This window comes from Aegilops tauschii, chromosome 4 (assembly GCF_002575655.3).
Source record: "Aegilops tauschii subsp. strangulata cultivar AL8/78 chromosome 4, Aet v6.0, whole genome shotgun sequence".
Lineage (NCBI taxonomy): Eukaryota > Viridiplantae > Streptophyta > Magnoliopsida > Poales > Poaceae > Aegilops > Aegilops tauschii.
In genome coordinates this window covers 408,235,754-408,251,669 of record NC_053038.3, presented here as the reverse complement: position 1 = coordinate 408,251,669, position 15,916 = coordinate 408,235,754, and positions in this window count along the sequence as shown.

Below are 15,916 nucleotides of genomic sequence, written 5' to 3'. Positions count from 1 at the left end.
AAGAGAGAAATTGCTCAATACATTGCTAATTGCGACATATGTCGTCGTGTTAAAGCATAGCATCAACGGCCTGCTGGCACCCTTCAACCTTTGGCTATTCCTGAATGGAAATGGGATAAAATTGGTATGGATTTCATTACCGGGTTTCCCTGGACCAAGAGAGGGAATAATGCTATCTTTGTCGTTGTCGATCGTCTTTCCAAAGTAGCCCACTTCCTACCCGTTCGTGAGAGTATAACCGCTAGCCAGCTAGCTGACTTGTACATCTCCCGAATAGTGTCTCTTCATGGTGTTCCATTGGAGATTAACTCAGACCGTGGAAGTCTTTTCACCTCTCGATTTTGGGAAAGTTTCCAAAATGCTATGGGAACTCGTCTCTCCATTAGCACCGCCTTCCACCCTCAATCAAGTGGTCAAGTAGAATGAGTCAATCAAATTCTGGAGGAAATGCTCTGAGCTTCTGTCATCTCTTTCGGTATGGTTTGGGAGAAATGCCTTCCATTCGCCGAATTCGTTTATAACAATAGTTATCAAGCTAGCTTGGGCAAAGCTCCTTTCGAAGTTCTCTATGGACGAAAATGTCGAACGCCACTTAACTAGTCAAAAACTGGGGAAAGACAACTCTTTGGCCCGGATATGATTCAGGAAGCAGAAGAGCAGGTTCGCATTATTCGTGAGAAGTTGAAAACAGCCCAATCTCGTCAAAAGAGCCAATATGACCGCAAACATAAGCTCATGACTTATGAAGTTGGCGAGAAGGCTTACCTTCGGGTTACTCCTTTGAAGGGAACCCATCGATTCGGTATCAAAGGAGAATTGGCTCCTCGTTACATTGGACCCTTTCGCATTCTTGCCAAACGAGAAGTTGCCTACCAATTGGAACTACCTCCGCATCTCTCCAGAGTTCATGATGTCTTCCATGTTTCTCAACTCAGGCGTTGCATCTCGGATCCTATCCGTGGAGTGGACCACGAAACGCTTGATCTCCAAGATAATCTCACATATCGGGAATATCCCGTTCGCATCCTTGATCAAGCCGAGCGTACCACTCGACGCCAGAATATCAAGTTTCTCAAGGTTCAATGGTCACACCATTCCGAGAAAGAAGCTACTTGGGAAAGGGAGGATCATCTTCGACTTGAGTACCCCACCTTCTTTCCGGAAGATCCTAAATCTCGGGACGAGATTCTTTTGAGTGGGGGTGAGTTGTCACATCCTAGCTAGTTCATGCATTAGAGTGTTGCATCATGTTTACTTTTCCAGAAACTTGAAATGGGGATGACAGAAGCCCAGCACCCCCCTGAAAACAACTAGGGTTTACTAAAATCAATTTCAATGAACCTGAAATGCCCTTCTAAAAAGTCCACCCTTTTTGTCTTGGGTTAGAACCTCTGACAAAATGGGTTCACAATTTTCTAGGTCATCTTAAGATCATTGAATTAAATCATATGTAACTTGCATTTGGGAATTTAAATGCTAGTAAATATTTTAAATGCCCAAATAATCCCAAACTGAAATGTTCCATGTTGGATATGTTCCATACAGTGAGCATGTGCAGTTTGGTGATTTTTGGAAATGCCTAAGCATTTTTAGAAATGCCACAAACTTGGAGAAATAAAAGAAAACAGAAATTAAAAGGAAAACAACTTACCTGGCCGCAACCCACTAGCCGGCCCACCTGGCGGCCCAGCGCTGTGATGGCCCGTGCCAGCCAGCTGCTTCGTCCCTGCCAGGCAGGCAGGGAGGTGACGCCGGCGTGCGCGAGCTCGCCACGGCGCCACCTGCTTGCCGCCCGCGCCCCTGGACACCTGGGCGAGCTCCACGTCGCCGCCCCGACCCCCTGGACACATCCATTCGCCCCCTGCCTCTCTCCCTCGCCCTCTGCCGCCATGGCCGACGCACCTGCCGCCGCACCGCCAATGTAGCCGCGCTCTCCGTCGTCCTCGCTCCGCCCCGTCTTGTCCACAAGCTCCGCCGCCATCCGCTACGCCGAGCTAGCCGAGCCCCGAGCGCTCGCACGCTCTGCACCGCCTCCTTTGACCTTGTCTCCACCGAACACCGCCGGAGATCCCCTTCACCGTCCTCGCCGCACCAGCTCGTCCCCGACCTCGCCGACTGCTTCGACGTGATCGCCGTGAGCACAGCCACCTCCCCATCCTCTCCGTTCTCGCTCTCGAGCACCATAGCGACCACACGAAGCATCACCGCACGCGCCGCCGCTGAGCTCGTCGCCGACGTGACTCCGGCCACCCAACGGCCAAGCCACCTTGTCCAACACACTCACCGCATCCCCAGGAGCCCGCAGCACCACTCCACGCGCCTCGCCGTGCCCCCTAACGACGAGCCCGCGCTCACCCGAACTCCGGCAGCCGCACAGCTCGTCGCCGGCGTCGTTTTCGGTGACCCCGAGCCCAACTACCACCCTCACTCGACGCGTCTTGCTCCTAGCTACTCGTAGATGATCTCCGCCGCCCATTTGGTCGCCGGAGCACGAAACCCGCATCGCCCCGCCGCATCTGGCCTCGCCGGCGGCTAAACGCCGGCGAGTTGACCCCGCTGACCGTTGACCGGTGGGCCCAGTTTGACCCCCTGGGTCAGTGACGTGTGGGCCCCAGACCACTAACTAAACTAAGTTAGTATTAGTTTAACGCTAACTAAACTTAGTTAGTTTAATTGACACCGACAGACGGGACCCACAAGTCAGGGTTGACCTGGACCGTCTCTGTTGACTGATGATGTCACCCTGATGCAATGCTGACGCAGTAAATCATTTACCGGAATTATTCTTATACAGGAAATTCCAGAAAATACTGCAAACTTCAAAAAAATCATAGAAATTAATCTGTAACTCCAAATGCAAAGATTTATATATGAATTTTGATCAGAAAAATTCAATCTTTCCATCTGTACTAGTTTCATGCATGTCAGAACACTTAAACCTTTCTGTTTAGGTGAAACAAGTAAATGCACTAATATGACCTCTTACTTTCGGTTAGCATTTGAATCCTTGATTCAAATGAACTCAAACTATTCTGTTCTAAGTTGCATTAGCCAAAACACACTCATTTTGCCATGTCATTGCATGCATCATATTGTTGCATATTGCCTTGTGATGATTGTGTTTCGATGTGTTCTTCGTGGTAGGTTCTGCCTCCGAGGATATTCACGAGTATCCAACTGAAGGGCAGTATCCCACTACCACTCTGTCAGGCAAGCAACCCCATTGATCATTTTGATACAAACCCATCTTCTCGCTTCTGCTCTCATTTACTGCATTAAGACAACACATTTCAAACTGCTGTGTGTTGCGGTAGTTGAACCCACTTCCTCTGCATGACCTGTCATTGCCACAGTAACTAGATGAAACCCACTAGCATGTGTAGGAGTTGATTGAGCCATGTTTGTGTTTCCTACCATGATATGCTTGCTATGCTTAGAGTCGTGTCAGGTCTGTCTCATCGGGGTGATGAACTAGACTGAAAGGTTGTGTCGGTAATGAGAGTGAAGTGTTGAATATGATTTGGTAAAGGTATCGATGAGGGGCCATGTAGGAGTACATGGTGGGTTGTTTCATTGGGACCGTCCTTAAGAACTGAGATCTGTATGCGTGATTTAAGATTCAGCTACTACCACACATTGGGATCCTTAATTGACTCTCTCGACTTATCAACCACCCCCGTCCTCTGTCCAGGAGTTGCAAGTAGTTTCTGGTGTTTGTAGTTGTTGGAGGCCGTGCGCAGCGCTGACCTTAGGGGTGGGCTGTGATGTGGTAGGCTCGTGGCCCGGTGTACCGAGTCGCCCGTTTGGTGTCTCGGGAACCCTGCACACATCGTTTGGGGCCGTTGAGGACACCCCGGTCGGATTTCCTTGCGGATGACACCCGAATAGGCGATAAACCTGGACTAGGGACTCGTGTGTTTAGTCAGGTCGTGGCCGACACCCTTGTTGGGCTTCCGCTTGAAGGTTGCCGAGTACATGTCGTGTATACAGCGATAAGTGGTGGAAGCGTGTGTGAAGAAGTACATCCCTGCAGGGTATAAAACTATTCGAATAGCCACGTCCGCGGTAAAGGACTACTTGGTCGCTTATGCAGTTCATAGACAAGTTAATGGTTACTACTAAAAGACTCAAGATAAGTGTGAGTACCGTGGATGGCCCTCTCGTAGGATGACGAGGGAGGATCCACGGTGGAGTATTGTGTTGGTGATTAGTGGACTCGAGTGCGAAAACTATTTTACAAGTGGTGTCTCATAGGATAGCTTAGCCAAGAGTCAAAGTTGGCTTGCTGCAATAACTCCACTACCTTCTTGAGAATGTGCATGTATAGTAGGATCTGTTGTAAGACTTGCTGAGTACCTTTGTACCCATGTTGCTTTAATTACTGTTTTCAGACGACAACACCGCCCCCTCCGATGGGTTCTATGTAGATCTCGATGTTGACGAGTGACTTGCCACCCAGGTGGTGATCTGAGCTTGTGAAGGGCCCTATGTAGATAGACAGGCTTCGTCAAGCCCTCTTGCTTTCTAGTTGTCTGTACTCAGACAAGTTTGCTTCCGCATGTGCTTGTATGTTTGTATGACTTGAGTGTCGGGTCATGTGACCCCTATCTGTATGAACATGTTATGTATGGCTCTCCGGAGCCTTTAAATAAAGTACTTTGAGTTGTAGAGTTTTGTTGTGATGCCATGTTGTATTTACACATATCGAGCATATTGTGTGTATGATTGAAATGCTTGGTATGTGTGGGATCCGACAATCTAGTTGTTTATCCTTGGCAGCCTCTCTTATGGGGAAATGTAGTCTAATGCTTCCATGAGCCATAGTAGTCCGCTAGAGCCCGGTTCACCGGAGTCCTGCAAGCCCAACACTACTGCTCCGGAACACTTGACTGGCCGGCATGTGTTTCACTTCGTTCCTGTGTCTGTCCCTTCGGGGAAATGTCACGCGGTGACATCCGGAGTCCTGCCTAGCCTGCTACAGCCCGGGTTCCCGGAGTATTGATAGCCCAGTGCTACAGCCCGGATTCACACGCTGCTGACCGACATGCTCGATGTTGATTCATGTATGCCTGTCCCCGTAAGTTAGCGCCGCTTTGGGTTCACGACTAGCCATGTCGGCCCGGGTTCTCTGTCATATGGATGCTAGTGACACTATCATATACGTGAGCCAAAAGGCGCAAACGGTCCCGGGCCATGGTAAGGCGACACCCGTGGGAATACCGTGCGTGAGGCCGCAATGTGATATGAGGTGTTACAGGCTAGATCGGTGTGACTTAGAATCGGGGTCCTGACACCTATCATGGCATTCCCATAGCCATTGCAAGATATATTGCCATGCAACTTTCCACCGTTTCGTTTATTATGACACGCTTCATCATTGCCATATTGCTTTGCATGATCATGTAGTTGACATTGTATTTGTGGCAAAGCCACCATTCATAATTTTTCATATATGTCACTTTTGATTCATTGCATATCCCGGTACACCGCCGGAGGCATTCACATAGAGTCATATTTTGTTCTAAGTATTGAGTTGTGAAAAAATAAAAGTGTGATTATCATCATTATTAGAGCATTGTCCCATGTGAGGAAAGGATGATGGAGACTATGATTCCCCCACAAGTCGGGATAAGATTCCGGACTAAATAAAAATAAATAAAAAAGAGGCCAAAGAAAAAAAAGGCCCAAAAAATGAGAGAAAAAGAGAGAAGGGACAATGTTACTATCCTTTTCCACACTTTTGCTTCAAAGTAGCACCGTGATCTTCATGGTTAGCATGTTTGAAGTATTATTGTTTTTATATCAACATTAAACTTTTATGTTGAATCTTTCGGATCTAAATATTCATGCCACAATAAAAAGAATTACATTGAAAATTATGCTAAGTAGCATTCCACATCAAAAATTCTGTTTTTATCATTTACCTACTCGAGGACGAGCAGGAATTAAGCTTGGGGATGCTTGATACGTCTCCAACGTATCTATAATTTTTGATTGTTCATGCAATTATATTATCTGTTTTGGATGTTCAATGGGCTTTATTATACACTTTTATATTATTTTTGGGACTAACCTATTAACCGGAGGCCCAGCCCAAGTTGCTGTTTTTTTTTGCCTATTTCAGTGTGTCGAAGGAAAGGAATATCAAACGGAGTCCAAACAGAATGAAACCTTCGGGAACATGATTTTCGAAACAAACGTGATCTAGAGGACTTGGAGTGGACGTCAAGCAATCAACGAGGAGGCCACGAGGCAGGGAGGCGCGCCTGCCCCCTGGGCGCGCCCCCCACCCTCGTGGGCCCCTTGTAGCTCTCCTAGCCGACCTCTTTCACCTATATATACTCATATACCCTGGAAACATCAGAACAGGAGCCAAAACCCTATTTCCACCGCCGCAACTCTCTGTACCCGTGAGATCCCATCTTGGGGCCTCTTCCGGCGCTCCGCCGGAGGGGGCATTGATCACGGAGGGCTTCTACATCAACACCATAGCCTCTCCGATGATGTGTGAGTAGTTTATCTCAGACCTTCAGGTCCATAGTTATTAGCTAGATGGCTTCTTCTCTCTCTTTGGATCTCAATACAAAGTTCTCCTCGATTCTCTTGGAGATCTATTCGATGTAATCTTCTTTTGCAGTGTGTTTGACGAGATCCGATGAATTGTGGGTTTATGATCAAGATTATCTATGAACAATATTTGAATCTCCTCTAAATTATTTTATGTATGATTGGTTATCTTTGCAAGTCTCTTCGAATTATTAGTTTGTTTTGGCCTACTAGATTGATCTTTCTTGCAATGGGAGAAGTGCTTAGCTTTGGGTTCAATCTTGCGGTGCTCGATCCCAATGACAGAAGGGGAAACGACATGTATTGTATTGTTGCCATCGAGGATAAAAAGATGGGGTTTATATCATATTGCATGAGTTTATCCCTCTACATCATGTCATCTTGCTTAAAGCGTTACTCTGTTCTTATGAACTTAATACTCTAGATGCATGCTGGATAGCGGTCGATGTGTGGAGTAATAGTAGTAGATGCAGGCAGGAGTCGGTCTACTTGTCACGGGCCTGATGCCTATATACATGATCATACCTAGATATTCTCATAACTATGCTCAATTCTATCAATTGCTCGACAGTAATTTGTTCACCCACCGTAATACTTGTGCTCCCGAGAGAAGCCACTAGTGAAACCTATGGCCCCCGGGTCTATTTTCCATCATACTAATTTCTCGTTAACTAGCTATTTCTGGCACCGTTTATTTTATTTTGCTTTCTTTACTTTTTAGTCTTTATCATAAAAATACCAAAAATATTATCTTATCATCTCTATCAGATCTCACTTTTGCAAGTGGCCGTGAAGGGATTTACAACCCCTTTATCGCGTTGGTTGCAAGGTTCTTATTTTTTTTTGTAGATACGTGGGACTTGAGTGTGGTCTCCTACTGGATTGATACGTTGGTTCTCAAAACTGAGGGAAATACTTACGCTACTTTACTGCATCACCCTTTCCTCTTCAAGGGAAAACCAACGCAGTGCTCAAGAGGTAGAACTCTTTTGAATATGAAGCTTTAAGTTGAGCATGAGACTCGGTGAGTTTGATGAGCTCACTCTTAATGACCCTTGAGCCATTTTCGAGGTGCCCAAAGTCCTCAAGGAGTTTATCATGCGCAACTTCAAGCTTCTCATTTTTAGTTTCAAAATCATTGGCCACCTCAAGACCTCTATCATGAGATTCCTTCACTCTATACAATTCTAGAGCAAAAGTCTCCTCAAGAGATTCCTTGGTGGTTTGTTCAAGTTCAAGAGCTTGGGAGAGGTCCGCAATCTCATTAGCGTAATCACGCTCATGACCTTTCATTTTATCAATGGTGACCTCATGCTCCTCGAGATGAGATTCCAACTCCTCAATATATTTCTTGCCCTCAATGGCAATGGACATGATTTCCATGAAGTTGGAACGAGCAATTTTATTTTTATGAAGAGCTTTAAAAACCATTTCCCCGTTAATTTTTAAGGAGGCAACATTATCACTCTCTTCATCATTATCCTCATCATTACTAGCATTAACATCATCATCACGAGACATAATGGGGTACAAAGTAGGAGATACCTTTGAAGCCTTAGCCATAAGGCAAAAAGCAATAGATGACGATGTAGGATCCCTTGAAGCACCGTTCAAGACCACATCTTGTTCCATGGAGTGTTGGGTTTCCTCTACATTGTTAGCACAACAACTCAAGGAAATACATGCATTTTTATCATGGAAACAAGATATAGCAAGCATATCATCATGAGATTTAGTCAAGCAATTTCTACATGATATGCACGGACTCTCAACACAAGCATGTGAAACATTTGGAGTGCTCAAAGTGCTAAAGTCCAAAGATGAAGCATTGCAATAAGAAAGTGATGAAGGATAATCAACAATAAGCCCACTATCATCATTGCAATGAACACCACGGCTCACCATGTCATTACCTTGTGGCAAACCACATGTAGGTGAAGTAGAAGAAGTTGAGAACACTATATGACCGAAGGTGGAGGGAGGAAAATTATCCTCACATATCTTGGACACACCATATTTATCTTTAAGCTTTGTCCACAACTCATGAGCACCCCGAAACGGCATGAGTTGAAATATAACTACATTGCTCAAAGCATCAAAAAGCACATTAGAAGCTTGACCATTGAGATAAGAGTTTTTCTCATCCTCTATAGATAATCTTTGAGGATCCTTCAGAGGAGAAAAATAAGAGTTTTTCTCATCCTCTATAGATAATCTTTGAGGATCCTTCAGAGGAGAAAAACCCATATCTACAATTCGCTCTAAACACAGGTCAATGGCCCAAAAATGATTAAGCATGCAAATAACCCAAACATCAAACTTTGTGCCATCGAAACTAAGAGTGTCAGAGAATCCTGATCCCCTAGTCGACATCCTTGCTCTCTAGGTGGTTAAACCTGACAAAGAGAGACGAGGCTCTGATACCAATTGAAAGATCGAGGGTGTCGCCTAGAGGGGGGGTGAATAGGTGCTTTAAAATAATTACGGTTTAGGCTTGAACAAATGCGGAATAAACCTACAGTTAATTTGTCAAGCACAAAACCTACAACAACTAGGCTCACCTATGTGCACCAACAACTTATGCTAAACAAGATAAACAACTAAGTGATAGCAAGATATATGACAAGAAACAATATGGCTATCACAAAGTAAAGTGCATAAGTAAAGGGCTCGGGTAAGAGATAACCGAGGCACGCGGAGACGATGATGTATCCCGAAGTTCACACCCTTGCGGATGCTAATATCCGTTTGGAGCGGTGTGGAGGCACAATGCTCCCCAAGAAGCCACTAGGGCCACCGTAATCTCCTCACGCCCTCGCACAATGCAAGATGTCGTGATTCCACTAAGGGACCCTTGAGGGCGGTCACCGAACCCGTACAAATGCAACCCTTGGGCGGTCACCGAACCCGTACACTTTGGCAACCCTTGGGGGCGGTCACCCGAACCCGTCAAATTGCTCGGGATGATCTCCGCAATCTAATTGGAGACCCCGACGCTTGGCCTGAGCTTTATGATACGTCTCCACCGTATCTACTTTTCTCACGCTTTTCCTCTTGTTTTGGACTCTAATTTGCATGATTTGAATAAAACTAACCCCGGACTGACGCTGTTTTCAGCAGAACTACCATGGTGTTGTTTTCGTGCAGAAATAAAAGTTCTCGGAATGAAACAAAACTTTGCGAGGACTTTTATGGAATAAAAGAGAATTACTGGAGCCAAGACCCACTAGAGAGGGGCCCCTGGGTGGGCACAACCCACCAAGGCGCGCCCCCCTCTCCTGGCGCGCCCAGGTGGGTTGTACCCACCTGGTGGCCCCGCAGATGATCCCCCTGATACTATAAAATCACATATTTCCAGAAACAAATCAGGGAGAAAGAATTATCGCGTTCCACAAGACGGAGCCGCTGCCAAGCCCTGTTCTTCCTCGGGAGGGCAGATCTGGAGTCTGTTTGGGGCTCCGGAGAGGGGGATCTTCGTTCTTCGTCATCACCAACCAATCTCCATCCCCAATTCCATGATGCTCCCCACCGGGAGTGAGTAATTCCTTCATAGGCTCGCTGGCTGGTGAGGAGTTGGATGAGATTCATCATGTAATCAAGTTAGTTTTGTTAGGGCCTGATCCCTAGTATCCACTATGTTCTTAGATTGATGTTGCTATGACTTTGCTATGCTTAATGCCTGTCACTTTGGGCCCATGTGCTATGAACTCAAATCTGAACCGTTTATGAGTTCATCATTATATCCATGTTTTAGATTCGATCTTGCAAGTTAAAGTCACCTACTACGTGTTATGATCCGACAACCCCAGAGTGACAACAACCGGGCCCACTCTCTGATGACCGTAGTTTGAGGAGTTCATGTATTCACTATGTCTTAATGCTTTGTTCCGGTTCTCTATTAAAAGGAGGCCTTAATATCCCTTAGTTTCCAGTATGGACCCCGCTGCCACGGGAGGGTAGGACAAAAGATGTCATGAAAGTTCTTTTAATAAAGCACGTATGACTATTTACGGAATACATGCCTACATTATATCGATGAACTGGAGCTAGTACCGTATCACCCTAGGTCATAATTGTCACATGATGAATATCATCCAACAAGTCACTGATCCAATGCCTACGAATTTATCTTATATTGTTTCTTCTGCGTTACTATTGCTATCATCACTGTTACACTTGCTACAAATTACTGCTATCACTGTTACTGTTACCGTTACTGCCGTCACTACTATCAAAACTATCAAACTACTATGCTACTAATTACTTGCTGCAGATAATTAATCTCCAGGTGTGGTTGAATTGACAACTCAGCTGCTAATACCTTCAAATATTCTTTGGCTCCCCTTGTGTCGAATCTATAAATTTGGGTTGAATACTCTACCCTCGAAAACTGTTGCGATCCCCTATACTTGTGGGTTATCAAGACCTTTTTCTAGCGCCGTTGCCGGGGAGCATTGCAATATTTGTTGATTCACTTGGGATTATTATCATATTATCACTATGAAGAATCTGAAGGATCCAAAGACTAAGATATTTCCCTCAAAGACGAGGGGAGTTAAGGAACTGCCATCCAGTTCTGCTTTAGATTCACCTTCTGTTTTGAGTAAACTTGCAACACCACCACATGCTATCAATTCTAATATGTCGCAAGTTATTGATGAAGCTACTTCTACTATGAATGATGCTTTTGATGATGATAGTACCTTGCTTGATAATGATGACGTGCCACTTGGTGAATTTCTTGATGAACAAATTGCTAGAGTAATACAACATGATGTTGTTGAATCTGATGATGAGCTTGAAGCTGAAACTCCTAAAACACCTACTAGAACTAGCCTTCCTAGATATGAATTGCCTAAGGTACTGGAAGGTTATGTTATGAATGAGGAGACAACTAGAGATATCCTTGCTTGTAAGGATAGAGATGATCGAGAGAAATTACTGTGCAAGTATAAAGAAAAATCTCTGAATGCTAGAATGAAATATGATCCTAAGTTTGCTACTTCACCTATCTTTATTGATGACGAGGATTATGAATTCTCTGTCGACCCAGAGTTAATTACTTTGGTTGAATCTGATCCTTTCCATGGTTATGAAACTGAAACTGTTGTGGCACATCTTACTAAGTTGAATGACATAGCCACTCTTTTTACTCATGATGAGAAAACTCGCTATTACTTTATTCTTAAATTATTTCCTTTCTCATTAAAGGCTGATGCTAAAGCTTGGTACAATACTCTTGCTCCTCGTTGTGTGCATAGTCCCCAGGATATGATTTATTACTTCTCTAAAAAATATTTTCCTGCTCATAAGAAACAAGCTGCCTTGCAAGAAATATTTAACTTTGTGCAAACTAAAGAAGAGAGTCTCCCACACGCTTGGGGGAGGCTTTGCCAGTTACTTAATGCTTTGCCTGATCATCCTCTTAAGAAAAATGAAATACTTGATATCTTCTATAATGGACTAACCGATGCTTCTAGGGACTTCCTAGATAGTTGTGCTGGTTGTGTTTTCAGGGAACGAACTATTGCTCAAGCTGGGGAATTATTGAATAACATATTGAAAAATTATGATGATTGGACTCTTCCTGAACCACCGCCTAAACCCACTCCAAATAAGAGGGTATATTATATCTCAGTCCTGAAGATATGCAAGAGGGGAAGAAATCTATGAAGGAAAAAGGTATTAAAGCTGAGGATGTTAAAAATTTACCTCCTATTGAAGAAATACATGGGCTTAATACACCACCACTGCCTAAGGTGGTAGAGGTAAATTCTCTAATAAAGTTTAATGAAAATGATAATACTCACAATATGCGTCCTAGTCAATGCCTTTATGAGTTTGAAAACTACATTAGAAAACAAGATCACTTCAATGCAAATGTTATGAAACAATTGAAATATAGTTCTGATATGATTGCTCGCTTGAGTGACTTGTTATTTAGAATTTCAAATGATGTTAGAGGTGTTGGAAAACATGCTTCTATGGTTCAAACTCAGTTAGAACAAGTTGCTAATCACAAAGAGAATTGTTTGATGAAATGAATAATAATATGCATGACTTTGCTGTTAGAGTTGCAACTAGAGGAGGTAAAATGACTCAGGAACCACTCATCCTGAGGGACACCCAAAAATAATTGAATAAGACTCACAAAGAAATAACACTAGTGCACCTAGTCCCTCTAAAAAGAAAAATAAAAATAAAAATGATAGGACTTTGCATGTTTCTAGTGAACCTGAAATAGACAAACCTCCTGATAATGAAAATGATGTTTCTATCTCTGATGCTGAAACTCAATCTGGTAATGAACATCCACCTAGTGATTATGAAAAGGATAATGTTTATGTTCATGAAGATGCTCAACCAAATGAAAAAGAACCAGATAATGATGTTGAGATAGAACCACATGTTGATCTTGATAACCCACAACCTAAGAATAAAAGGTATGATAAAAGAGACTTCATTGCTAGAAAACATGGTAAAGAAAGAGAACCATGGGTTCAAAAACCTATGCCTTCTCCACCCAAGTCAACTAAAAAGAATGATGATTAATAATTTGAACACTTTGCTGAAATGTTGAGGCCAGTCTTTTTGCGTACTCGCTTGACTAATATCTTGAAAATGCCTCCTTATGCAAAGTATATGAAAGCCATCATCACTAATAAGAGAAAAATACCGGAAGCTGAAATCTCCACTATGCTTGCTAATTATACTTTCAAAGATGGAGTACCTAAAAAACTTGGAGATCCGGGAATACCAACTATACCTTGCTCCATCAAAAATAATTATGTGAAAACTGCTTTGCGTGATTTAGGAGCTGGTGTTAGTGTTATGTCTTTCTCTTTATATAAAAGACTTGACTTGAATAAACTCACACCTACTGAAATATCTTTGCAAATGGCTGATAAATCAACTGCCATACCCATCGGTATCTGTGAGGATGTGCCCATTGTTGTTGCTAATGTTACTATTTTGACTGACTTTGTTATACTTCAGATGCCTGGGGACGACAACATGTCGATTATCCTTGGTAGACCCTTCTTGAATATTGCAGGGGCTGTTATTGATTGCAATAAAAGCAAGGGCACTTTTCATATTAATGGTAATGAGCATACAGTGCACTTTCCGAAGAAACGATTCCAAGTGAATGGTATTAATGTTATTGAAAAATCTCCGACAATCACTATTGGAAGTTTTCAAATACCTCTACCTATTGTCAAAAAGAAATATGAAATGCTTATTGTTGGGGACATCCATATCCCCATTGAGGTAACTTAGTGATTTACGAAAGTTCTTCGGTTCCATGCTAATTGAAAGTGGTTGTTAATAAGACATGATCAACCTTATTAATGAATCATTTTTTAGCGGTATGAAGTTGATGAATTTAGTAAGCACTACCTTTTGTCCTTACTTTTGTTTTCTGTTTTTATTAGTTGAATAAAATAAAATGACATGTTTAGTCTGTTTTCTGAATTTCCCGTGCAATGAAAAATGACCCCAAAAAAAGTGCTCATAATGCCGTGAAATTTTTATACGAATTTTTTTCCGAATATTTCTGAATTTCTGGTGCAAATAATACCAGAGGGAGGTGCACAGTGGGCACAACCCACCTGGGCGCGCCCTGGTGGGTTGTGGGCCCCATGTGGGCCCCCTCACCTATCTCTTTAGCCCACATCATCACTTACCTCCAAAAAAATCTCCATTGCTCTCTCTCCCGTGTTCTTGAGCTCAAACCCGCGGATTTCGATCTCTTTGCTCGAAGCTCCGTTTCCGAAACTATTTCGGGGGATTGTTGCTTGGTATGTGACTCCACCATTTGTCCAATTAGTTTTCGTTTTAGTGGTTTATACTTTGAATAATTAGCTACTCTTGGTGCTGCTGTAGATGAGCTTGCATGTTGAATTCTTAGTGTTCTAAGTAGTTTGAATGTTTGCTATGGCCTCTATGTATCCCTATGAGTAGTTGCTATCAATTTCGTGAAGTTGTGTTGAGAAAATTTTGTGAACTAAAAATTCAGATTTTTTTTCATAGGAAAAATTGTACGCGGACATGAATATCTTCAGGAAGTTTGGCTCTAAGAAGAACTCCAAGGGTGTTATTGGGGAGTCTTCTAACAGTGATCTCCACCCTCGGAGGTTGGCGGAGGTACGGCCGTGTGAATGGTTGCACACCCGTTCCTGCAAGAGGCTGGAATTCTTCCAGAGTTCATGCAATATATTGCTAATGCCGGCCTCACCGACTTCATCGCAGATGAGTGTGACCAGCACCAAATCCTCACAAACATCTTTGTTCAGAGCTTTACTTTCTTGCCTAGAAATAATCCTCCTGAAGTGAGCTTTGATTTATATGCTGAAAACCATCAGATACCACTTACTGAGTTTTGTGACATATGCATGATCCGTTCTGATGGGAGCTTGGCTGAGTCTAGGCCGGCTGGGTTTGAGGAATTTTATCGCACTTTGACTGTGGGAGATGAGAGAGGGGTGTCAACCACCACGGCTATTAGCTTGCACTTTCCTGCCGTACATTATTTTGCTTTATTTGTTGCTAAGTGTCTGCTTGCTAGAAAGAAAGTAGGTGCGCTCAACGCAACAGACTTTGTTGTTTTACGCCGGGCACTGGAGGGTGATGACACTTATAACTTGGGACCAATTGTGGCTCGTCGCCTCCATCTTAATAAATCCCGGGGGGAAATACATGATGAGATTTTTGCTACTCGTTTGGTGGCCCACTTCAATGTTGGGATACGCCCTCAAGATTACCCTCTGACCAAGGTTTACCTAGACCGTGCAGCCATGGAACACCATCACTTTCTTGCACATGATCGTCCTAACATCGCCATGCCTTATAACCTGGTCTTTAGCGTTAAAACTTGTGATGTTATTCCATTGCCTGCACCTGCTTTATTTGATTCTACTGCCAGGGGCGGATACTGGATTATGCCTGCAGACATCATCGCCTACCGAAACGCTCAGGCTGCTGCGAAGGCAGCACAGGAGGAGCCTCAGCAGTGGGATGAGTGGAAGCCTGCTCCTCAGGATCCCTACTACCATCCAGGCTACTGATCGATAACCAAGCTAGGCCAAAAGCCTAAGCTTGGGGGAGTACGTGTTCTCACCGACATTATATTCATGTTCACACAAATCATTCTATTTGTCGGTGTTCACACTTTTTCATTGTATTATCCATGCTTAGATTTATTTTCTTGCTTACTTCTTGTGTGTTTGAAAAACTTTAGAAAAACCAAAAAAATTAGTTGTAGTAATTTACTTTCTATGCATGCTTACTAGTAGTATTAAAAATAAAACCCAAAAAGATTTCCTTGTTCTTCTTTTGCTTGTTGGAAGCT